Below are 16,398 nucleotides of genomic sequence, written 5' to 3'. Positions count from 1 at the left end.
TCCCCGGACACACGGCCCCAGCCCCACTCCTTCCTGCACCCACAGCAGCGATCTCAGTCTCTAGGGGAGGGAGTGAAGTTCTCTCCTACCCCTTTCAGCTCCTCCAAGGGCAGCACCAGCCTCTCCACCTTCCGTTGTTTGGCTGCTGTGGGTCTCTGACAATTTCTGTTATTAGGATTTTTTTTTGGTTGGAAAGCAGTTGCTCTTTTTGGTTGTAATTTGGAGGGGAGAGAGTCCCAGGTGAGCTCACACCACCATGTTGCTGATGTCACCTCCTCAAGTGTATCTTTAATGACAGAGTTTAAGTCAGTGCTCTGTTTAAGTTGGTATTGGGGAGTGTTTACCATCTTGACCAGGGGAAGAAGAGTCACCAGCACCCATTTGGTGGGTCCCACAAGGAAGGCCAAGAACTTGGGCTTGTTCCATGTGGTGTGGCTCATGTAAGTCCATCCATGCCTATAACAGAGAAACAAAGAGCCAGAGGGACCACCATCAGAGGGAGCTATTTGAGGTGAATGATCCCAATAGTTACATCTAAATGGGTTTGTACACCTTTGATTGTTTTGTCAGCAATGCCCTGTAGGTAGAAGAGATCCCCTTTCAGGAATTTAGAGGGATTTCCTGGAATGACAGTGATTTGGGCCCTGGTGTCTAACAGGGCCAAAAAGGACTGTGTTTTTATTGTCCCAAGGGACCACCAGAGTGGTATAGGGGTGATTGTCCCCAGGAGGTGGAACAATCCCTGGGGAGCCACCAATTTCCAAGAGTGGTACTTAGATGGTTGCCAGACCTGGAGATTAGGGAAGGGGGCAGAGGTAGCAGGGACTGGCTCAGGGCCAGAGGGGTTAGAGGGCAGCTGTGTGGCAAGAGGATGGATGGCAGAAGGGGGCTGTAGCTGGGAGAATGCTAGTTTCAGGGTCTAGAGCTTAGAAACTGGCTGTCTAGAGATTAAGAGGCTGAGATTTCATAACTCCCAGTAGATGTTTGCCTGTTTGGCCCCTAAGGGACAAAATTAGATCGGGGGTTTATTGGAGAGGGAGTAAGGAAACTTTGTTTCTGAGGGAAATTTCTTCAAGGGAGATCCTTCTGGGGCAGTGGGAGCAGAGGGGCATGAGTCTGAAGTATCTGAGTGTCTGAGTGGGCATCTCCTCCATGACTAGAAACCATGTCAATGCCCTCCAGTGCCTTTTGGATGGGTTTGACAGTGCCAATAAAACATAGTAGCACTGCCCTGTAATTAGGGGGAATGCCCTGTAAAAAGAATTCTCTGGACTCAGGGTCAGATGGGGCCTCTTCAGGATTGGAAATGAAGAGGGGGTCATTTGGGTTGTTGCTCATGGAAATGATAAACCCGTTGGACCGTGCCAATTTTGCACAGCAGGAGATGGGCCTCATCTAACATTTTCCATTCACTGTGAGTTTTAGCAGTGATCACTATGATGGAAGGATGGGCATGGTGTCAGGCAATATATATCCAAGTGAGGAGAGGGAGGGCCCTGGTGTAAATGGGCCTTTGCCTTCTCTTCTCCCTCTTCCTCCTCACTGAAGGCCTCAATAACCTTGTCAGCTTTTCCCTTGGTGGCAGAGATGCCTCATGAAGTACATTTCTTGGTTCTGCCCCATTCAGAGGAAAGCTGAGGGGGCTCAGGATCTGTAGTATCTCAGAGGAAATGAGCATATAGTCCAGATGGATCTTTAAGGATGTTATGGATTTTAGAGTCTTTAGAGATACTGGGCAAGTAACACATTTCAGCAGCCATTAGTAATAACTCAGAGCCTGTTCCAAAAACCCACAATAGCCAATCAGCTCCCTTTTCTCCTTTCTGCTGCACAAAATTTTTAAGAAAGTTTTGAGTTTCGGTTAAGGTCTAGTTTTTTATCTTGATTTCTACTTCCTGATTTTTTTCTGTTACCTTAATATTACATGTTGTTACTGGAAAAATTTGCAGATGACATCCCTGTGAACCCTCTTCATAGGCAGCCGCTTTTTATCCAGGGTGTCCTAATCAAAATCCTTGGGATTGAGGTCTGAGATATGCCTAGGGTCTGTGGGAAAAGCTCCTATGCCTCTGGAGTGTAATACCAGAGCCTTAGCATGTTGGTGGGCTGTGGAACTGAGCAGTACCCAGGAAGCTTCCATAGGGGTTTTGCATTTATCAAGGGGCTGGTCTACCTCCTCAGGGTTCTCAGGAGGTACTGGCACCACATGTTCAGGACACATATTTGCCAATTAATTGCTTTAGCAACATCATGCCAGGCATTAGACCCATGATATCATGTCAGGGGACAGGGTGACAGCAGCAAGTGAGGTGGTGACACAGAAACCATAGGCTTCTGCTGCATTTCCCCTTTTGTGGTAACATTGGTTTCCTCTTGCTAGGCTATTTCACTCTTCTGGGTTAAGACTCATAGTCCAGGCATGACCCACTGACTCTGGTCACAGGCGGAGGTCTCCCCTCCTCCTTACCTATGGGAATATCCTTACATCGTGCCTTTTGCCAAGAGCCTCTCCTTGAGTGGTGACAAGCCTTTCAATCCAGTCCATCCTCCTTAGCTCTCCCTGGCCTCGAGGCAGGGAGGACTTGCACATACATTAGTAGTTAATTAAGGCCTTTATAATTAGTGGTCTAATCATCTTGTTGGACTATGTGGTCTTGATCATGTTTCTCTGGGGATATTATTGAATTATTATGGCAGTAATGACCTTTGGGATGGATACCATAGGCAACATACAACAGAGGCAATATGTGAAAGCACATAGCAGCATAACAGATTTCCAGCAAGCAGCATTTCCTTCCCAGATGGTGTTACCCACCTGGGTTAGTCAGTTTAGTAAGCCAGTTACAGCTAAAGGGCATTCCCTTCAGTTAATTGCAAGGGCAATCATGCAATGCTGCCAACTATGCCAATTGTTTTGTGCCAGTCTTAGCCTATCAATAGTGATACTATTGACTAGAAATGCCTGGGGGCACTCACCTGGGTCCAGGCTACTTGTATTGAGCCCCCATAGACATTTCCCCTTTTGGAGCCAATGTTGTGGCTGGACAAACCCTTGTGGTTCTTTTTATGATTACAAGATGCACATCAGCAACAACCATGAGCGAACTTGAAAAAAAAACAAAGTTTCTTACTCACAAATCCTGGAGCATACATGGTATGCGCAGGGCCACACAGAGAGTTGAGGGTAGAAAGAGAGAACATGAAGGCCTACGGTTTTGCTTTTTTTTGGGTTGAGGCTGGGGTGTCTAGTGTTTTGAGGGTTCACTCTTTATTGGTGAATTTAAAACATAAGAGCAGGAATTAAAACTCAGAAAGGGAAAAACAAGTGGTCAAATGGTCAGTTATCTAAGTCAACCAGACATCAACAGAACAAAGAAAGCTTTAGAGGTGGGGCGTCCTGGCTCTTACCTAATTATGTAGCTGGCAATATGTTTATTCAAGATAGCTGTCTTTGATGTGGACACCTCAGCAATCAAAACCTTAATGTCAGGCACTTGCATACAATAAAAAAACATAATGGTCAGGAACTTGCACTATATCTACATAAAAGTGCCACATCTTACTTTACATCTTCTAAGGCAGGGATTGGTAGCAAAAATGGTTAAGGGAACAAGGGTGTCCTTCAAACACATAAATGTACTATATGATTTTTTCCAGTTTTACTGAGATATAATTGACATACAGTTCTGTATAAGTTTAGGGTGTACAGCATAATGATTTGACTTATGTCATGAAATGATTACCACAATGAGTTTAGTTTAAACATCAATTACCTCATATAGATACAAAAAGAAGAAAAAGAAAAAAAATATCTTTTTCCTTGTGACGAGAATAGTTAGGATTCAATCTCTTGACTTTCATATATACCATACAGTGGTGTTAACTATAGTCAGCATGTTGTACATTACATCCCTAGTACAGTCTTGCGCCACGTAATGATGTTTCAGTCGATAATGGACTACATATACAGTGGTGGTCCCATAAGATTAGTCATATGTAGCCTAAGAGTGTAGAAGGCTATACCATCTAGGTTCGTGTAAGTACTGTAGGGGAGGAAGACATTTTCCTCTACCCTTCTAGATTCTTCTGGCTGGTCTAAGAATTAAATTGACATGAGACAGATTAACAGGAGAAAAACAAGTTTAGTAACATGCATACATGGGAGAAACCCAGGAAAACTAAGTAACTTGCCAAAATGGCCAAGGCCCTCACCTTAAATACCATCCTCAGCTAAAGATGAAAGAAGATGTTGGGAGTGGGAGAGTCAAGGACTTCAAAGTGAAGGCAGGCGATTCACAGGTAGGTGAAAAAAAGCAAACGTTTAGAAAACAAATATTTGGCTACACAGAAACAGAAGAACATAGTGAGAAGCCCAACAAATAGGCTTCCTCCCTGCCACCTAGTTCATGTTATGCTAAGGTGATAGCTCACTTCCTGAGACAGGTTTTTTATCTGAATTTCTTTAGGCAGTTAAGGGAGAGGTAACAAGAAAAATTTTCTGGGTTTTTTCTTAAAAATAAACAGTCTAAATTAATCCTTATGTTAAAGAGACATTTTGGGGCAGCAAATTTTGTTCATCTTCAATACACTCTATGATGTTCACACCATGATGAAATCACCTAACACTGCACCTCTCAGAATGTCCCCATCATTAAGTGATGCATAACTGTACTTATTTATCTTGTAACTGGAAGTTTGTACTTTTTGACCACCTTCATCCAATTCCTCCTCCACCCAACCCGCACCTCTTGTAACCACAAATCCGATCTCTTTTTCTATGAGATTTTTTTTTTCAGATTCTAAATATAATTAAGATAATACAGTATTTGCCTTTCTCTGTCTAACTTATTTCACTTAGTGTAATGTCCTCAAGGTCCATCCATGTTGTCACAAATGGCAGGATTTCCTCCTTTCCTATGGCTGAATAATATTCCATTGTATCTTTCTATCAATCTATCTATCAATCTAGCTATCAATCAATCTATCTATCTATCTATCAATCAATCTATCAATCTTCTTTATCCATTCATCCATTGATGGACGCTTAGGTTGTTTCCATGTCTTGACTATTGTAAATAATGCTGCTATGAACATGGGGGTGCAGAAATCACTTCGATATAGTATGTTCATTTCCTTCAGATATATTCCCAGAACTGGAATTCCTGGATCATATGGTAGTTCTATTTTTAATTTTTTTAGGAACCCCCCCATACTATTTTCCATACTTACTGTACCAGTTTACAATCCCACCAATACTGCACAAGGTTTCCCTTTTCTCCACTTCCTTGCCAGCACTTGTCTTTTTGATGCTAGCCATTCTAACAGGTGTGAGGTGATATCTCATTGTGGTTTTGATTTGCATTTCCCTAATGATTAGTGATGTTGAACGTCTTTTTATGTACCTGTTGGCCATTCATATATCTTCTTTGGAAAAATGCCTATTCTGGTCCTTTGCCCATTTTTAATGGGATTATTTCTTTGCTATTGAGTTGTATGAGTTCCTTGTATATTTTGGATATTAACCCCTTATCAGAAATATGGTTTGCAAATATTTTTCCCATTCTGTAGGTTGCCTTTTCATTTTGATGATTGTTTCTACTTCTATACAGAAGCCTTTTAGTTTGGTGTAGTCCCACCTACTTATCATTTTCTTTTTGCTTATGCTTTAGGTGTCAAATACAAAAACTCATTGCCAAGTCCCATGTTAAGAGCTTTTTTTCTATGTTTACTTCTTGTAGTTCATGGTTTCCTGGCTTACATTTAAGTCTTTAATCCATTTTCCATTAATTTTTGTGAGTTGTGTAATATAGGGGTCTAATTTCATTCTTTTACAGTGAAGATCCAATTTTCCCAGCACCATTTATTGAAAAAGACTGTCTTTTCTCCATTCTTAGCTCCTTGTCAAGTATTAGTTGAGTGTATATGCGTGGGTTTATTTCTGGGCTCTCAATTCTGTTCCATTGGTCTATGTGTCTGTTTTCATGCCAGTATCATACTGTTTTGTTTACTATAGCTTATATAGTTTGAAATCAGGAAGTAAGATGCCTCCTGCTTTGTTCTTTCTCACAATCGTTTTGGCTACTCGGGATCTTTTGTGGTTTCATCTAAATTTTAGGATTGTTTTGTCTACTTCTGTAAAAAATGCCATTGAGATATTAATAGGGATTGCGTTGAATCTATAGATGGCTTTGGGTGATATGGACATTTTGACAATGTTAATTCTTTCAATTCATGAACAAGGGATATCTTGCCATTTCTTTGTATCTTCTTCAATTTCTTTCATCAATGTCTTATAGTTTGCAGTGTAAAGATCTTTCATCTACTTGGTTTAATTTATTCCTAAATATTTTATTGTTTTTGATGTTATTGTAAATGGGATAATTTTCTTCATTTCTTTTTCAGGTAATTTTGTTTTAGAGTATAGAAACCCTATTGATTTTTGTATGTTAATTTTGTATGCTGAAACTTTACTGAATTCGTTGATTAGATAAAATAGTGTTTTGGTGGAGTCTTCAGGATTTTTCTATATATAAAGTCATGTCATCTGAAGATAGACATAATTTTACTTCTTCCTTTCAAATTCTGATTCCTTTTTATTTCTTTTTCTTGCCTGATAGCACTGGCTAGGACTTCCAGTACTATGTTGTATAGGTGTGGTGAGAGTGGGCACCCTTGTCTTGTTCATGATCTTAGAGGAAAGCTTTCAACCTTTCAACGTTTAGTATGATGTTAGATGTTGCTTTGTCATATATGGTGTTTATTATGTTGAGGTAAATTCCTTCCACATCTAATTTGATGAGTTTTTATCATGAATGGTTGTTGAATTTTGTTAAATGCTTTTTCTGTATCTATTAAGATGCTGATATGATTTTTATTTTTCATTATTTTAATGTAATGTATCACACTGAGTGATTTGTGTATGTTGAATCATCTTTATATCCCAAGGATAAGTCCCACTTGATCATGGTGAATGATCTTTTTAATGTGCTGCTGAATTTGGTTTGCCAGTATTTTATTGAGCATTTTTGCATCTATATTCATCAGGGATATTGGCCTGTAGTTTTTGTTTCTGGTGCTGTGTTTTTCTGGCTTTGGTGTTAGGGTAATGTTAGCCTCATAAATGAGTTTGGAGAGGTTCCCTCCTCTTCAATTTTATGGACAAGTTTGGGAAATATTGGTGTTAATTCTTCTTTAAATAGCTGGTAAAATTCAACTATGAAGCCATCTGGTCCTGGGTATTTCTTCTTTGGGAGATTTTTGATACTGATTCAATCTCCTTACTAATGATTTGTTCAGATTTTCTTTCCTTCCTGATTCGATCATGGCAGGTTGTATGTTTCCAAGAATTTTTTCATGTCTTCTAGGTTGTCCATTTTGTTGGCATATAGTTTATAGTAGCCTCTTATGATCCTTTGTATTTCTGTGGTATCAGTTGTAATGTGTCCTTTTTCATTTATAATTTTGTTGATTTGGGTCCTCTGTTTTCCTTGGTTAATCTAGCTAAAGGTTTATCAATTTTGTTTTTCTTTTCAAAGAAACAACTCTCAGTTTGGTTAACTTTTTGTATTGTTTTCATGTTCTCAATTTCATTTATTTCTGCTCTAATCTTTATTATTTTTTTTTCCTTCTTCTAACTTTGGGCTCAGTTTTTTCTTCTTTTTCTAGTTCCTTAAGGTATAGAGTTAGGGCATTTATTTGACATCTTCCTTGTTTCTTATGTAGGTATTTATTGCTATGAACTTCCCTCTTAGGACTGCTTTTGCTGAATCTCATAAGTTTTGGTACGTTGTGATTCCATTTTTGTTTGTCTCAAGATGCTTTTTATTTCCTCTTTAATTTCTTCTTTGATCAATTCGTTGCTGAGGAGAGTATATTTTAATTTCCATGTGTTTATGAATTTTCTAGTTTCCTTCTGTTATTAATTTCTAGTTTCATATTATTGTGGTCAGAAAAGATATTTGGTATGATTTCAGTCTTCTTCAGTTTGCTAAGACTGTTTTGTAGCCTAATATATGGAGTATCCTAGAAAATGTTCCATGTGCACTTGAGAAAAATGTGTATTCTGCTGTTGTCAGATAGAATGTTCTGTATATGTCTGTTAGGTTCATTTTGTATATAATGTTGTTCAAATTTGCAATTTCCTTGTTGATTCTTTGTCTGGATGAGCTATCCATTGTTGAGAGTAGGGTATTAAAATCCTCAACTATTATTGTATTGCTATTTACTTCTTTTAGCTCTGTTAATTTTTTCCTTTATATATTTGGGTGCTCTAATGTTGGGTGTCTAAATATTTACAACTATTACAACTTTTTGATGAATTGACCTGTTTATCATTCTATAATGATCTTCTTTGCTGCTTTTTACCATTTTTAATTTAAAGTCTGTTATGTCTGATATACATATAGATATCCCTGCTTCTTTTGGATACTGTTTGCATGAAATATCTTTTTCTATCCCTTCACTTTCAGGATGTATGTCTTTAAGGCTAAAGTGAGTCTCTTTTAAGCAGCATATTGTTGGATCTTGTTTTTTAATCCTTTCAACCATTCTATATCTTTTGACTGAAGAATATAATCCATTTATGTTTAAAGTAAACATTGCCATTTTCACTATTGCCATTTTCTTAATTGTTTTTCCAGTTATTTTGTAGATCTCTTGTTCCTTTTTTCATAACCTGCTTTTTTGTGTTTTGATGCTTTGGTATCCATATGATTTGACTTTTTCATCATGTTCTTTTGTGTAATTACTACAGGTTTTTCCCTTGTGGCTCACATAAAATATATTAAAATTATAATACCCTATTTTAAACTGATAACATCTTAAACAGAATTCCTAAACTTTACACTTTTACTTCTCTTCCTCCTCACATTTTAGATTATTGATGTTATAGTTTACATATATTTTATATTTAATAGCCAATAACAGATTATGGTAGTTATGGTTATTTTTATTATGTTTGTTTTTTAACTTTTAAACTAGAGTTGTAAGTGAATTACACATCATCAATATCATAGTACAGAATCTAACTTTGACTATATATTTACCATTATCAGTGAGTTTTACACTACCTTCTTATGTTTTTATGATGCTTATTAGCAGCCTTTTACTTCCACTCAAAGAACTCCTTTAGCTTTTCTTGTAAGGCAGGTCTAGAGGAGATGAACTCTCTAAGCTTTGTCAGTTCAGGAAAGTTTTTATCCTTCCTTCTTTTCTGAAGGACACGTTTGTTGGATAAAGACATCTTGGTTGACAGTTTTTTCTTTCAGTATTTTGGATATATTATCCCATTCTCTCCTGGCCTGAAATATTTCTGTGGAGAAATCTGCCTATAGTCTTATGGGGGTTCCCTTGTATGTAATTTCTCTCTTTTCTCTTGTTGCTTTCAAAATTCTTTCTTTGTCTTTGACTTTTGACAATTTAATGATAATGCATCTCGATGTAGCCCTATTCAGATTCAACCTATTTGGGTCCTTTGGGCCTCGTGGATCTGGATGTCCATTTCTGTCCCCTGTTTGGGAATTTTTCAGCCGTTGTTGCCTTATTTTATTTTTTTAAATTGAAGTATAGTTGATATACAATATTATATTAGTTTCAGTTGTACAATATAGTGATTTGACATTTGTACAAATTAAAAATCTATTAATCATCTAATATCATACAAAGTTACTACAATATTATTGGCTATATTCTCTATGCTATATATTACATCCTTGTGACTTATTTATTTTACAACTGGAATTTTGTAACCTCTTAATCTCTTTCACCTATTTTGCCCATCCCCTGACCCACCTCTCCTCTGGTGACCACCAGTTGGTTCTTTGTATCTATGAGTTTTTTCTGTTTTGCTTTAATTGTTGTTTTGTTTTGTTTTTTAGATTCCACATATAAGTGAAATCATATGGTATTTGTCTTCCTCTGACTTATTTCACTTACCATAATACACTCTAGGTCCATCCATATTGTCAGAAATGGCAAGATTTCATTCTGTTTTGTGACTGAGTAATATTCCATTGTGTATATATACCACATTTTCTTCATCCCTTCATCTATCAATGGATACTTAGGTTGCTTCCATATCTTGGCTACAGAAAATAATGCTGCAGTGAACATAGGGGTGCATATATCTTTCTGAATTATTGTTTTCATTTTCTTCAGATAAATACTCAGAAGTGGAATTGCTGGATCATATGGTAGTTCTATTTTTAATTTTTTGAGGAACCTCCATACCATTTTCCATAGTAGCTGCACCAATTTATATTCCATCAACAGTGTACAAGGGTTTTCTTTTCTCCACATCCTTGCCAACCCTTGTTATTTGTTGTCTTTTTGATAATAGTCATTCTGACAGGTGTGAGGTGATATCTCATTGTGGTTTTGATTTGCATTTCCCTGATGATTAGTGACATTGAGCATATTTTCATGTGTCTGTTGGTCATCTGTACACCTTCTTTGGAAAAATGTCTATTCAGGTACTCTGCCTGTTTTTTAATCATATTGTGGGGTTTTTTTTATATTGAGTTGTATGAGTTCTGTATATATTTTGGATATTAACCCCTTATCAGATATATCATTTGCAAATATCTTCTCCCATTTAGTAGGTTGACTTTTCATTTTGTTGATGGTTTCCTTTGCTGTGCAAAAGTTTTTTAGTTTGATGTAGTCTCATTTGTTTATTTTTGCTTTTGTTTCCCTTGCCTGAGGAGACAGAGCCAAAAAAGTATTTTAGACCTAAGTCACAGATCTTACTGTCTATATTTTCTTCTGGGAGTTTTATGGTTTCAGGTCTTACATTTAAATCTTTAATCCATTTTGAGTTTATTTTTATAAATGCTGTAAGAAGGCAGTCCAGTTTTATTCTTTTACATGTAGCTGTCTAGTTTTCTCTACATCATTTATTGGTGAGACTGTGTTTTCCCCATTGTATGTTCTTGCCGACTTTGTCATAGATTAATTGACCATATAAATGTGGGCTTATTTCTGGGCTCTCTATTCTGTTCCATTGATCTAAGTGTCTGTTTTTGTGTCAGTACCATACAGTTTTGATTACTATGGCTTTGTAGTATAGCTTAAAACCAAGAAACATGATACTGCTGGCTTTGTTCTTGTTCAAGATTGCTTTGGTTATTTGGGGTCTTTTATGGTTCCGTAAAAATTTTAGGATCATTTGTTCAAGTTCTGTGAAAAGTGCCATTGGTATTTTGATAGGGATAGCATTGAATCTGTAGATTGCTTTGGGTAGTATGGACATTTTAAAAATATTAATTCTTTTGATCCATAAGCACAGTATATCTTTTCCTTTGTGTCATCTTCAATTTCTTTCATCAATGTCATAGCTTTCAGTGTACAAGTCTTTAATTTCCTTGGTTAAAGTTATTCTTAAGTATTTTACTCTTTTTGGCACAATTGTAAATGGGATCATTTTCTTAATTCTTTTTTTTACTGATTCTTCATTATTAGTGTATAGAAATGCAACAGATTTCTGTATATTGATTTTGTATCCTGAAACTTTACTGAATTCATTTATTAGTTCTAATATTTTTTTGGTGAAGTGATTAGGGTTTTCTATATATAGTGTCATGTCATCTGCAAATAGTGACAGTTTTTTTTCTTCCTTTTCAATTTGGATGCCTTTTATTTATTTATTTTATCTGATTTGTGTAGTTAGGAATTCCAATGCTATGTTGAATAAAAATGGTGAGAATGGGTATCTTTGTCTTGTTCCTGATCTTAGAGAAAATGCTTTCAGCTTTTCACCATTGAGTATGATGTTAGGTGTGGATTTGTCATATATTGCCTTTATTATATATATTTATTATGTATAGAGGTATGTTTCCTCTATACCCACTTTGTTGAGTTTTTATCATAAGTCAATGTTGAATTTTGTCAAAAGCTTTCTGCATCTATTGAGGTGCTAATATGAGTTTTATCCTTCATTTTGTTAATGTGGTGTATCACATTGATTGGTTTGTGGATGTTGAACCATCCTTACATCCCTAGGATAAATCCCACTTGATCATAGTGTACAATCCTTTTAATGTTTTGTTGAATTCAGTTTGCTAATATTTTGTTGAGGATTTTTTGCATCTATGTTAATCAGGGATATTGGCCTGTAATTTTCTCTTTTTTTGTAGTGTTTCTGTCTGGTTTTGTTAGCAGGGTAACACTGGCCTCACAGAATGAGTTTGGAATCATTTCTTCCTCTTCAATTTTTTGGAATAGTTTGAGAAGGCTAGGAATTAACTCTTCTTTAAATGTTCGATAGAATTTACCTGTGAAGCTGTCTGGTCCTGGACTTTTGTTCGTAGGGAGTTTTTTTTTTTTTTATGGATTCAATTTGATTACTAGTAATCAGTCTGTTCATGTTTTTTTATTTCTTCCTGATTCGTTCCTGGAAGATTGTATGTTTCTAGCATCTATCCATTTCTTTAATGTTGTCTAATTTGTTGGCATATAATTGTTTGAAATAATCTCTTATGATCCTTTGTATTTCTGCAGTGTCAGTTGTAACATCTCCTCTTTCATTTCTGATTCTATTTAGGCCCTCTCTCTTTTTTTCTTGATAAATCTGGCTAAAGATTTATCAATTTTGTTTATCTTTTTAAAGAACCAGATCTTAGTTTCATTGATCTTTTAATTTTTTTTAGTCTCTATTTCATTTATTTCTGCTCTGATTTTTTCTCATTTCCTTCCTTCTACTAACTTTGGGCTTTGGTTTTCTTTTTCTATTCCTTTAGGTGTCAGGTTAGATTATCTCATATTTTTTTTGTTATTTCCTGAGATAGGCTTGTATCACTATAAACTTCTCTCTTAGAAGTATTTTGATGCATCCCATAGATTTTGTAATGTTGGGTTTCCATTTTCATTTGTCTCAAGGTATTTTTGATTTCTTCTTTGATTTCATAATTGACCTATTGGTTGTTTAGTAGCATGTTGTTTAGCCTCCACATGTTTGTGGGTTTTTTCAGTTTTCTTCTTATAATTGATTTCTAGTTTCATACCATTGTGGTTGGAAAAGATGCTTGAAATGAATTCAGTCTTCTTAAATTTATTGAGACTTATTGTGTTCACCTAACATGTGATCTATTCTAGAGAACGTTGCATGTGCTCTTAAAAAGAATGTGTATTCTGCTTTTTTTCATGGAGTGTTCTGTATATGTCTATTAAATCCATCTGGTCTAATGTATCATTTAAGGCCAATATTTCCTTGTTGATTTTCTGTGTGAATGGTCTATCCATTGATGTAAGTGGGGCATTAAAGTCCTCCAATATTATTGTATTACTCTCAAATTTTCCCTTTATGCTAATATTTGCCTTATGAGTTTAGGTGTTCCTAAGTTGGGTGCATAGACATTTACAAGCATTATATCCTTTTGTTGGATTGATGCCTTTATCATTATGCACTGCAGTTCTTTGTCTCTTGTTACAGTCTTGATTTTAAAGTTTATTTTGTCTGATATAAGTGTTGGTACCTCAGCTTTCTTTTCATTTCCATTTGCATGGAATATCTTTTTCCATCACTTCGCTTTAGATCTGTGTGTGTCTTTAGATCTTAAGTGAACCTCTTGTAGGCAGCATACATATGGGTCTTATTTTTTTTATCCATTCAGCCACCCTATGTCTTTTGATTGGAGCATTTAGTTCATTTATGTTTAAAGTAATTATTGATGGGTATGTACTTATTGCCATTTTAATTGTTTTCTGCTTGTTTTTGTTGTTCTTTTGTGTTCCTTTTTCTTCTCTTGCTCTCTCCCCTTGTGATTTGATGACTTTCTTTAGTATTATGTTTGTATTCCTTTCTCTTTATTTTGTGTGTATCTATTATAGGCTTTTGGTTTGTATTTGCCATGAGGTTTATATATAACAATCTATGTATTTAACAGTCTATTTCAAAGTGATGGTCACTTATGTTCCAGTATATTCTAAAAGTACTATATTTTACTCCCCCACAAAATTTTATGGTTTTTTTTTTTTTTGAGGAAGATTAGCCCTGAGCTAAAATCTGCCAATCCTCCTTTTTTTTTGCTGAGGAAGACTGGCCCTGAGCTGACATTTATGCCCATCTTCCTCTACTTTATATGTGGGATGCCTGCCACAACATGGCTTGACAAGCAATGCAGAGGTCCATACCCAGGATCCAAACCAGTGAACCCCAGGCTGCCAAAGCAGAATGTGCAAACTTAACCACTGCACCATCAGGCTGGCCCCCCAACATTTTATGTTTTTGACATCATATTTTACATCTTTTTATTTTATGTATTCCTTAATTAATTATTGTAGATATAGATGACTTTCCTACTTTTGTCTTTTAACCTTCAACCTAGCTATACAGATGGTTGATTCACTACTTTTACTGTATGTTTGCCATTATCAGTGAGATTTTTTTTTCTTTCATAATTTTCTCATTTCTAGTTATAGTCTTTTCTCTTCCACTTAAAGAAGTCCTTTTAACATTTCTCATGAGGCAGTTTAGTGGATGAACTCCTTTAGCGTTTGTTTGTCTGGGATATTCTTTATTTCTCTTTCAATTCTGAAAGAAAACCTTGATGGGTAGAGTATTCTTAGTTGTAAGTTTTTTCCTTTAAGCATTTTGAATATATCATGCCACTCCCTTCTGGCTTGAAAAGTTTCTGCTATAAAAATTAGCTGATAGTCTTATGGGGGTTCCTTTGTACGTAATTAGTTTTTTTCTCTTCTTGCTTTTAATATTCTCTCCTTATCTTTAACTTTGGTGTAGGGCTCTTTGGGTTCATATTATTTGGGACTCTCTGTGCTTCCTGGACTTGGATGTCTGTTTCTTTTGCCAGGTTGGGGAAGTTTTCAAGCATCTTTTCTTCAAATAGGTTTTCTCACCCTTTCTGTCTCTCTTCTCCTTCTTGGACCCCTATCATGCGAAAGTTGGTATGCTTGATGTTGCCCCAGAGGTCCCTTAAGCCATCCTGGTGTTTTGAAATTATTTTCTCTTTTTGCTGTTCCAATTGGGTGATTTCCAGCACTCTGTCCTCCAGATCACTGATCTGTTCTTCTACGTCATCTAAACTGCTATTGATTCCCTCTGGTGTGTATTTCATTTCAGTTACTGTATTCTTTAGCTCTGATTGGTTCTATTTTATATTTTCTACCTCTTTGTTGAAGTTCTCACTGTGTTCATCCATTCTTCTTCCCAGTTCAGTGAGCATTTTTATGATAATTACTTTGAACTTTTTAGCTGGTAGATTGTTTATCTCCATTTTGTTGAATTCTTTTTCTGAGAGCTTTAGTCTGAAACATATTAAGTTGTCTCCTTATTTTGCCTAACTCTCTGCGTTTGTTTTATGTATTAGGTAGATCCGCTATGTCTCCTTGTCTTGAAGGGGTGGCTTTATGTAGAGATACCCTTGGGACCATGTAGTGCAATCCCCCCTAGTCACCAGTGCCAGGTGCTCCAGGTGTGTCCCATGTGTAGGCTGCTTGCACCCTCCTGTTCTGCCTGGGCCATGATTGCTGCAGGTATGCTGGTGTGCAGGGCTGGCCCCTCAGGACAGGAACAGCTTTGGAGGGGCTGTGGTGCTGGCTGGGGCTGCCTGCCAGGTTGGGCAGGGCAAAAGCCACTTTGGAGGGGCATCAGGTGGGGCAGATCTGCAGGGTAATGCTGAGCAGGGAAAGTGATGCTAGCAAGGTAAATGGAGAGTGTTAGAAAGTGGTGCCCATCAGGATTGAGCCAGTTAGGTAGAAGGAGAGCAAAAAAATGGTGCCCACCAGCACTTCTGCCCCCAGAGAATGTTCCAACAGATCCCTGCCCCTCCAGCACATGCCCTAAAGTTAGTCAATGAAACTCCTTCATATATAACCCAGGCCTTTTTCAAACTGCTGTCTCTTCACTGAGATTTGGAGTCAGTGAGTTTGTGTGTGCACCATTGAGGAATGGGGTCTTGGTTTTCTATCGCCCTCTGTCTCTCTTGGATGTAAGCCCTACTGGTTTTCAAAGCCAGATATTGTGGGGGCCCATCTTCCTGGTGCAGGTTCCCTGGGAGCTTCTCTCATCTGTGAGAACATCCACAGTTATGATATTCCTTCCACTTGTGGGTTGCCACACCAAGGGTATGCGTCCTGACTAGATTGCATCTCCACTGCTCCTACCCATCTCAACATGGCCTTTTCTTTATATCTTTAATTATGGAAAATCTCTTCTGCTAGTCTTCAGGTTATTCTCAGCAATAGTTGTTCTACATGTAGTTGTAGTTTTGGTGTATCTGTGGAAGTAGGTAAGCCAAGGATCCTCCTACTCCACCATCTTGATCTCTCTCTTCCAACCATTATTGCTTTAAACTTACTTTCTGTCCCTTTGTGTTTCTTTTATCAGTCTGGAATTCCCATAATGTGTATATTATTTCTTATGATTGTCTCATATGTCCCGTGGGC

Source organism: Equus przewalskii, chromosome X (genome assembly GCF_037783145.1).
Source record: "Equus przewalskii isolate Varuska chromosome X, EquPr2, whole genome shotgun sequence".
Lineage (NCBI taxonomy): Eukaryota > Metazoa > Chordata > Mammalia > Perissodactyla > Equidae > Equus > Equus przewalskii.
The sequence above is the reverse complement of the archived record's forward strand: the minus strand, read 5'-3'. Positions refer to the sequence as shown.